Source organism: Gossypium hirsutum, chromosome A04, assembly GCF_007990345.1.
Source record: "Gossypium hirsutum isolate 1008001.06 chromosome A04, Gossypium_hirsutum_v2.1, whole genome shotgun sequence".
NCBI lineage: Eukaryota > Viridiplantae > Streptophyta > Magnoliopsida > Malvales > Malvaceae > Gossypium > Gossypium hirsutum.
Window position 1 is genome coordinate 81490278 of NC_053427.1, and position 8967 is coordinate 81499244.

The 8967-nt window shown below is 37.4% G+C and overlaps 1 non-coding gene across 1 annotated transcript; it reads left to right on the forward strand.

Annotated features, from left to right (window-relative positions):
• The first annotated feature begins 319 nt into the window (after window positions 1–319).
• LOC121228421 (small nucleolar RNA R71) lies at window positions 320–426 on the forward strand. The gene has a single exon (XR_005925997.1). It is a non-coding gene; the product is annotated as a small nucleolar RNA R71 (small nucleolar RNA).
• Window positions 427–8967: the final 8541 nt, after the last annotated feature.

Consider the following 8967-nt stretch of genomic DNA (forward strand, 5'->3'; position numbering starts at 1 on the left):
CATCCACACTTCATTCACATCACACTGCATCATTAGATTCACCTATTTAGAAAAATTCAAACCATCAATTTTCTTACTAAGAGCTTCAACCTGATTTGCTAACATAAAGACTGCATCGATATCAAAAAATTCAACTACTATGACAGGTTTTACTGTCGTAACTTGCCACTGATAATTATTCAATGCCACCTCCTCAATAAATTCTTAAGTTGCCTCTGGTGTTTTGTTATTCAATGCTCTGCCAGCTATTGTATCAATCATTTATCTAGTTGAAGGATTCAAACTAATTAAAAAAAATTGAACTTGGAGCTACAAAAGTAGTCCATGATGAGGATACATTTTTAACAAATCTTTAAATCTCTCACATGTATCATAAAGAGTCTCAATATCAAATTGAACAAAAGAAGAGATGTCATTCCTCAACTTAGCTATTTTAGCTGGTGGAAAATATTTCAATAGAGATGTTTTAGTCATTTACACCCAAGTCGTGATAAAACCCCGTAGCAATGAATTTAACCCTTGTGTCAAAACCATCTTTCAAATTTGATTTTTAAAAATGAGAATTGACTTTTTGAAAAATGAAAATGTGGAGTCGCCATCGATCTTTTTGTTTAGGTGTGATCGGATCATCTAGAAATTTGGTTATTTTAATAAAATATTTATTAAAACAATGATTTTGGTCTTACGAAAATATGAGAACACGGGTTTGGGAGTCGGTTACGCATGAGGAAGGATTAGCACCCTCACTACGCCCAAAATTGGTACCAAATCGATTAAATACTGTCCTTATGTTTAAGATTTAAAAATGTTATTTTTTGAAATGTGGTTCCTTTTATAAACATTTGAATAGCCCAAGTTGGTTGTCAAAATTCTCTTGTTTCGAAGGAATACAGCATCACATCCAGCACGATAGGACACAATCCTTTATACCCTCGAAAACACGATAAATCTCGACTTCCAAAAATTTATATGTTGAAATCTGCAAAAGGATGCCCAATTATTTAGTCCAACAAAAAAATTGAAACCCAACACAGTAGGGCACGATTCCTCGGATTTCTAGACATCGGACATTGCCTTATTTTTGAATTTAGAGAACATGAGTGAAATTCTAAAGGAACATTTGATTATTTTGAACAAACAGGAAAACACAACCTAGCACGATAGGGCACGATTCCTTGAATTTCTAAACATCGAGTATTACCTTTGTTTTGAAGAGTTTTTAAAGACATGAGTGAAATTCCAAAGGAATATTCGATTGTTTTGAACAAGCGGGAAATCGCAACCCAGCACGATAGGGCACGATTATCGAATTGCCAAACATCGAGTATTGCCTTCGTTTTAAAGAATTTTCAAATGAATAATTATAAAAATAGCTTAAAACTCGTTAATGTGACTCAAAATAAAACGAAATTAATCTTAGAGATTTGGACCTTATAAAACCAAATTTCATAAACCAAGTGAAAAACAATGATATGAGATAATGTACTCACATAAGATACAATCAATTAATAAACTAATAATTAAGTATAACTAACCTAAGAAAGGATAACCCGATTACGATCATGCATGGGAAATAATTGATATAATAATACAATAACGAAAATAATAATATAACAATACAACACAACAAAATAATACACACAATAATATGCCAAAATAATATACATAGCATGATATAAAACAGTCAATGCAAGATTTTAAAAAAACTAGATGGCAATTAGAAGCCAATGTGGTATAAAACGATTTTAAAATAATGACGAATAAATGAACACATAATTTACACAATATATAAATAGATGAATTTAAAACTATTTGCAAAAACAAACTAAAAATATATATACATAATTATTAAAATATATGTTATAGGATGAATATTTTAAATCGAATGATATGCAAAGTATTGAAGAATATTGGTTTAAAATCGACAATTCACACGTAATAATGAAAATTTTAAATTATGTGTAAAGTATAAAAAAATAATAATGTATAATAAAATATAATCTTTAAAACATAATGGATTTACAAATCATATATATGTATATATATAAAAAAAAACTTAGAAATAATTGTTTGTAAAAATATCATAGAAATGTCTACAAGATTAAATTATTTTTATTATATACGTACAAATATTTATAATGAAACATTTGAATGAAATACTATCTAATATTCCAAAAGAATACAATATAAAGAATTTCAAAACAATAATTTTATAGACAAAAAATAATTTTAAAACAATGGTGTAACCAAAATAATATATATACGAATACACGAAAATGTCTAAATGAGAAATTGTATATATACTATGATAAAACCAACTTCAAAATAATAATATAAATAAAAAACAAAGCAAAGTTAATAAAATAGATAAAAGTATTAAATTAATTTTAAAATAATAAATATTTCAAATAAAAAGCTTAATGAAATAAACTTAAAAATAAAAGGGATAATTTCTAAATAAAAGAAACCAAAATAAGGACCGGCACGTAATGTGCGCAAATGCACAAGGACTAAAACTGGAATTATTCCAGAACCTTGTTAAGGCGCGGATCCAATTGAAAATGAATACGACTTACCAAACCAAATTAAAAAAAATAAAGCAAGCAAGGAGCAATCGAGTGCACGCACGAAAGGGGAGCACCGATCGTGTAAATACCCCCCTTTTTAAACAGTGCCGTTTTGAGGCTATTAGTATTAGCTTGAAATGGTGTCACTTAATATTCCACATAGCAGCAAAAACAAACCCTAAGTAACCCCCATAGCAGCAAGAATACATCTAAGTAAATCCTCTAGCCGCTTCAAAAAATAGAGAAAGAAAACCAATCTTTTCTCTTCAATATTCGGCCGACCGATGGTCTCCCAATCGACTGTTCTCCTGCCTCTCCTTTCGACCTATAGAGTGGTCAATCAAGGCTTCATTGAACCAAGAAGATTTGTGAGTCTTGCTCACAAACCCCAAACCGCCACTTAGTTTCAATTGTGGTGAAACAAGTGGGGATTCGAAGGTGTCGAAACGTAGGTGAGTTTCTCTTCTTCTTTTGATTTTTTGCTTTTTTTTTCCGATGTAAATGATAAAGAAATCGATTGAAATAGGTAAAAAGAACAGAGGATTAAAAGGAGGAAAAAAATCACCTTCTCTGATTTTTGATTGCTTTCTATATTGCGTTTTTTATATGCGTAATATCACGTGTGTTTCGTAAAAAAATGTGCAATACATTGCTTTCGGTTTTATAGCCGAAATCTCAAAAAAATCAAAATAAAAAATACAATTTTCTCTTCTTTTTCTATTTGCTGCTGTGGTTTGTCTATTTCTTCGTAGGTACGGAGTATGCGTGGTGCGAGTACAGCGGCTGTGCTGGCGTACGGAGACGCGAGCGTGGCTGCTGGAGGGTACGGAGGCTAGGGTTGCTGGAGCGGAGGCCTTGTCCGGTTCTTGGCTGCGGCGCAAAATCCTAGCTAGGGTTTCTGCCTTGATTTTTTGGGGGGGGCTGTAGGGTATTTGGGTCTAAGTTTTGGGTTGTGTTAGGTTTGGGCTAAGTTTGGGTATTGGGTCATTGTAATAACTTTGGGTTTTGGACTGTTATAAAACTGGACTATTATAATGTTTTTATTATAATAATTTTTGGTTTTATGCTTATATGGGCCCGGGCTAAATTGGCCCATTACAGCTGCCCCTCTTTGCTCATTGTCGTGTAACGAGAATAGAGCAAAGACTTCGAAGAGGGCCAATTTTACCCGGTCTTGCCAAATGATGACTTTTTGAAGCTCTACTTCTTCGAGGTAGCTTTGTTCCGATCCTCTGCAACTTCAGGGATATAGGAATTGTTGCTCCAATCTGCTCCGCTGTAACTCTAGAGGGACTAGCCTTGTAGCTTTTAATCTGCTCTGCCGCAACTGTTCCACTGCAACTTCAGGGAGATAAGATTTGTGACTTCGATATGCTCCACTGCAACTTCAGGGAGACAAGATCTGCAATGTTCGGCCTACTCCACTACAACTTTAGGGAGATAGGGTGGTGGCTTAAATCTACTTCATTGCAACTTAAGGAAGACAAGATTCGCTGTCTTCGATCTGCTCCACTGCAACTTCAGGGAGACAAGATCTGCAATCTTCAGCCTACTCCACTACAACTTTAGGGAGATAGGATGGTGGCTTAAATCTGCTTCACTGCAACTTTAGGAAGACAAGATTCGTCGTCTTCGATCTGCTCCACTACAACTTCAGGGAGCAATATCTGCAATCTTCAGCCTACTCCACTACAACTTTAGGGAGATAGGATGGTGGCTTAAATCTACTTCATTGTAACTTCAGGAAGACAAGATTCGCTGTCTTCGATCTGCTCCACTGCAACTTCAAGGAGACAAGATCTACAATCTTCAGCCTACTCCACTACAACTTTAGGGAGATAGGATGGTGGCTTAAATCTGCTTCACTGCAGCTTTAGGAAGACAAGATTCGTTGTCTTCGATCTGCTCCACTACAACTTCAGGGAGCAAGATCTGCAATCTTCAGCCTACTCCACTACAACTTTAGGGAGATAGGATGGTGGCTTAAATCTGCTTTACTGCAACTTCAGGAAGACAAGATTCACCGTCTTCGATCTGTCCCACTGCAACTTCAGGGAGACGAGATCTGTAATCTTCAGCCTACTCCACTACAACTTTAGGGAGATAGGATAGTGGCTTAAATCTACTTCACTGCAACTTCAGGAAGATAAGATTCACCATCTTCGATCTGCTCCACTGCAACTTCAGGGAGACGAGATTTGTGAATTCACTGATGTCGCTACACCGTCCTCTAAGGGCATGATTTGTAGAATCGGTTTCCTATACCTATGCTTATACCAAATAATTAGGATGCCATGATCAAAATAAGCCAGATGCTCCTAACTAGGTGAATGATTATAAATGTAGAAATGTCATGAGAGTGATTCCTTTTAAAATGCTTAAGGTATCATTGCTCATAGTTCATCAGGGTTCTATCATTGATGCGCTATCGCGTCTTCTTGCTTAGCCGTTATCTTTGACAGAAAATTTGAAGAAATAGTCACAATTTGGACTAATCTTTTTCCAATATTTCCCACTTTTGAGTCTGGTTAGTTCTGACTAGTGACCTTATTTCAGGTCCTTGTACTGTTTAGAGACCTTCCAGAGTAATATGCATAACTTCTTTTGTGTGAATATTATAAGTCCAAAAATCGTGATTTTAACAAAATTCTCGAAAGAGACTATCATAATGGACAAGATGGAATGTTATTGAGCAAAACTCGAAGTGAAAAAATTAAACAGGATAGCAAATCTGTTAAAGTACAATATAAGATGAGAAAAAGGTACCCCAGATATTACAGCACGAGCTTCACTATTCCAACTTCTCAAAAACCATTTCGAGCTAAATATGTGTTTAAGAGATCCCACGTATTTTGTTGATGCTCCAAGATGTACTGTTCTTCTCTCTTGTTAATTTGGGAGGACAAGACTACCACATGCCCCATGTTCAAAATTTGAGCTATCCATTTTCGGGTTTTCAACTCAAAATCCCCTTTGGTCTCAAAGTGCCTTTTGCGGGTTTTCACCTTGGCCTCTCCATTTTTTTTCCAACCAAAGCGCCCTTTGCGGGTTTTCGCCTTGGCCTCTTTCCCTCTTTAAGTAAAATACTTTTTGACAGAATCTGAATTCACAAGATTAGGCAGGTTTTTCCCATCCATTTCGGCTAGAATTAATGCTCCTCCGGAGAAAGCTTTCTTCACCACGTAAGGCCCCTCCCAATTTGGCATCCATTTCCCTCTGAAATCTTTTTGTATGGGAATGATCTTTTTCAAGACTAGGTATCCCTCATGGAATTCCCTTGGGCGGACCTTTTTATCATAAGCCTACATCATTCGTTTTTGGTACATCTGACCAGGACGGATAGCTCTTAGCCTCTTTTCTTCAATCAAGTTCAATTGATCGTATCAAGACTGGATTCATTCTGCTTCATCCAACTTTAGTTCTGACAACACTCGAAGGGACAGGATCTCGACTTTGATTGGCAAAACCGCTTCCATTCCGTAGACCAAAGAGAAAAGGTGTTGCCCCAGTTGAAGTTCTGACTGATGTTCGATAAACAAAGAGGGCAAATGGTAACTTCTCATGCCAATCTTTGTAGGTCTCAGTCATCTTCCCCACAATCTTCTTAATATTTTTATTGGCCGCTTCCACTGCCCCATTCATTTTCAGGCGGCATGGTGACGAGTTATGGTGTCTGCTCTTGAATTGACTGCAGATTTCTGCTATCGTACTATTGTTCAAGTTTAATGCATTGTCAGATATGATCCTCTCCGACATTCCATATCGACATATGATCTCTTTTTTAAGAATTTGCTCACCGCCGACTTTGTAACATTGGCATATGAAGCGGCTTCTACCCATTTGGTGAAGTAGTTGATAACCACAAAAATGAACCGATGGCCATTGGAAGCTTTCGATGATATTGGTCCAATCACATCCATACCCCACATAGAGAAAGGCCATGGGGAAGTCACGACATGCAGCGGTGAAGGAGGCACATGAATTTTGTCTCCATAGATTTGGTATTTATGACATCTCTTGGCGTAATTGACACAGTCTCCTTCCATTTTGGATCAATAATATCTGAATCTCATAATTTGCCTGGCCATTGTAAAGCCATTAGCATGTGTCCCACAAACGCCCTCATGGATTTCTTCTAAGATTTTTTTAGCCTCTACAGCGTCTACGTATCTTAATAGCACTTGATCCTTTCTTCTTTTGTATAGGATCTCCCCATCTAAGACATAGTCGATGGCCAATCTTCTCAGCGTCCTTTTGTCATTCTCGCTTGCCTGGTCCGGGTACTCACGATTCTTCACGTATTGAAATATATCGTGATACCAATGGTGATCATCTTTTTCTTCATCTTCTTCAATATTATAACAGTGGGCCGGAGTTTCATAAATGCTCATCTGGATGGGTTTGACATCTTCTTGTTTGTTCACATTGATCATGGAAGCTAAGGTGGCCAAAGCATCAGCCATCTAATTTTCATCCCGTGGAAGGTAGTGGAAGATAATGTCATCGAACTCTTTAACCAATTCAAGGATCAGTTTTTGATAATCGATCAACTTAGGGTCTTTGGTCTCCCATTCTCCTTTGAGTTGATAAATCACTAATGCAGAATCTCCATACGCCTCTAGCACTTTAATCTTGCGTTCTATGGCTACACGGATACCCATTATGCACGCTTCGAATTCTGCCATGTTATTCATACAATCAAAATCCAATTTACTAGTAAATGGATAATGATCTCCGTTTGGAGATACCAAAACTGCCCCGATTCCATTACCCACAGCATTTGATGCCCCATTGAAGTTTAGTTTCCAGGGAAGTTCTTCCAGAGCACCTTCTTCAGTGGTAGCAACACACATCAGGTCTTCATTCGGGAAATCGAAGTTCAAGGGCTCGTAATCTTCTAAAGCTCTACTGGCCAGAAAATCTGCTATTGCACTCCATTTTACTACTTTCTGGTTCACATAGACTATGTCGAATTTGGAGAGCAGAATTTGCCATCGGGCCATCCTTCTATTCAAAGCTGTCGACTCCATCATGTACTTTAAAGGGTCGAGTTTTGAGATGAGCCAAGTAGTGTGATACAAGATATACTGCCTCAGCCTTCAAGTTGTCCAAATTAGGACACAACATAATTTCTCTATCGGCAGGTACCTTGTCTCACATTCCGTGAACTTTTTACTAAGATAGTAAATAGCTTTTTTTTTTCCTTCCTGACTCATCATGTTGACCCAGTACACATCCCATGAAATTCTCAAATACTGCCAAATATAATATCAATGGCTTATCGGGGTTAGGTGGCATCAACACCGAAGCTTTGGATAAGTACTGTTTGACCTTGTCGAAAGCCCTTTGGCATTCTTCATCCCATACACCTGGGTTGTGTTTCTTGAGGTGGCAAAAAACAGGGTCACATTTCTCGGTTAGTTGTGAAATGAATGAGCGATGTAATTTAATCTTCCTAGAAAGCCTCGAACCTCTTTCTGGGTACGCGGCGGAGATAGCTCTTGTATGGCTTAGACTTTGTCTGGATCAATCTCAATCCCTTTCTCACTAACCACGAATCTGAGAAACTTTCCAGACTTGGCTCCGAAGGTACATTTGGCCGGATTGAGTTTTAGCTGAAACTTCCTCAACCTAAAGAAGAACTTTCTCAAGACTTGTATGTGCTCCTTCTCTGTTCGGGACTTTACGATCATATCATCGACATAAACTTCGATTTCTTTGCGCATCATGTCATGAAAAAGGGTTACTATGGCCCTTTGATATGTTGCCCCCGCATTCTTCAGTCCAAATGGCATCACCTTGTAGCAGAACGTGCCCCACATGGTTACAAATGTGGTCTTCTCCATGTCTTCAGGATGTATCTTGATCTGGTTATATCTGGAGAAACTGTCTATGAAGGAAAATAATGAGTGTCCTACTGTGTTGTTCATTAAGGTGTCGATATGAGACAGTGGAAAATTATCTTTCAGGCTAGTTTTGTTCAAATCTTTGTAGTCTACACAAATTCATACTTTTCCATCCTTCTTTGGGACGGGGACGATGTTGGCTACCCACTCTGAGTATTTTACCACCTTTAAAAATCCAGCGTCAAACTACTTTCTAACTTTTTCTTTTATTTTTAGCAAGACGTCGGGTCTCAGTCTTCAGAGTTTTTACTAAACTAGCTTACATTCTTCCTTTATGGGGAGTCGGTGCACCACGATATCAGTGTTCAACCCCGGCATATCTTGGTATGACCATGCGAAGACATCTTTGAACTCTTGAAGTAATTCGATAAGGTCTCGCTTCATCTCCATGGTTATATAAGTTCCGATCTTCACCTCTTGTCCCTCTCCTAAGCTCACAATTTCTACTGATTCTTTGTGATGTAGGATTTGTTTCTCGTCTTGTTCTACCATCC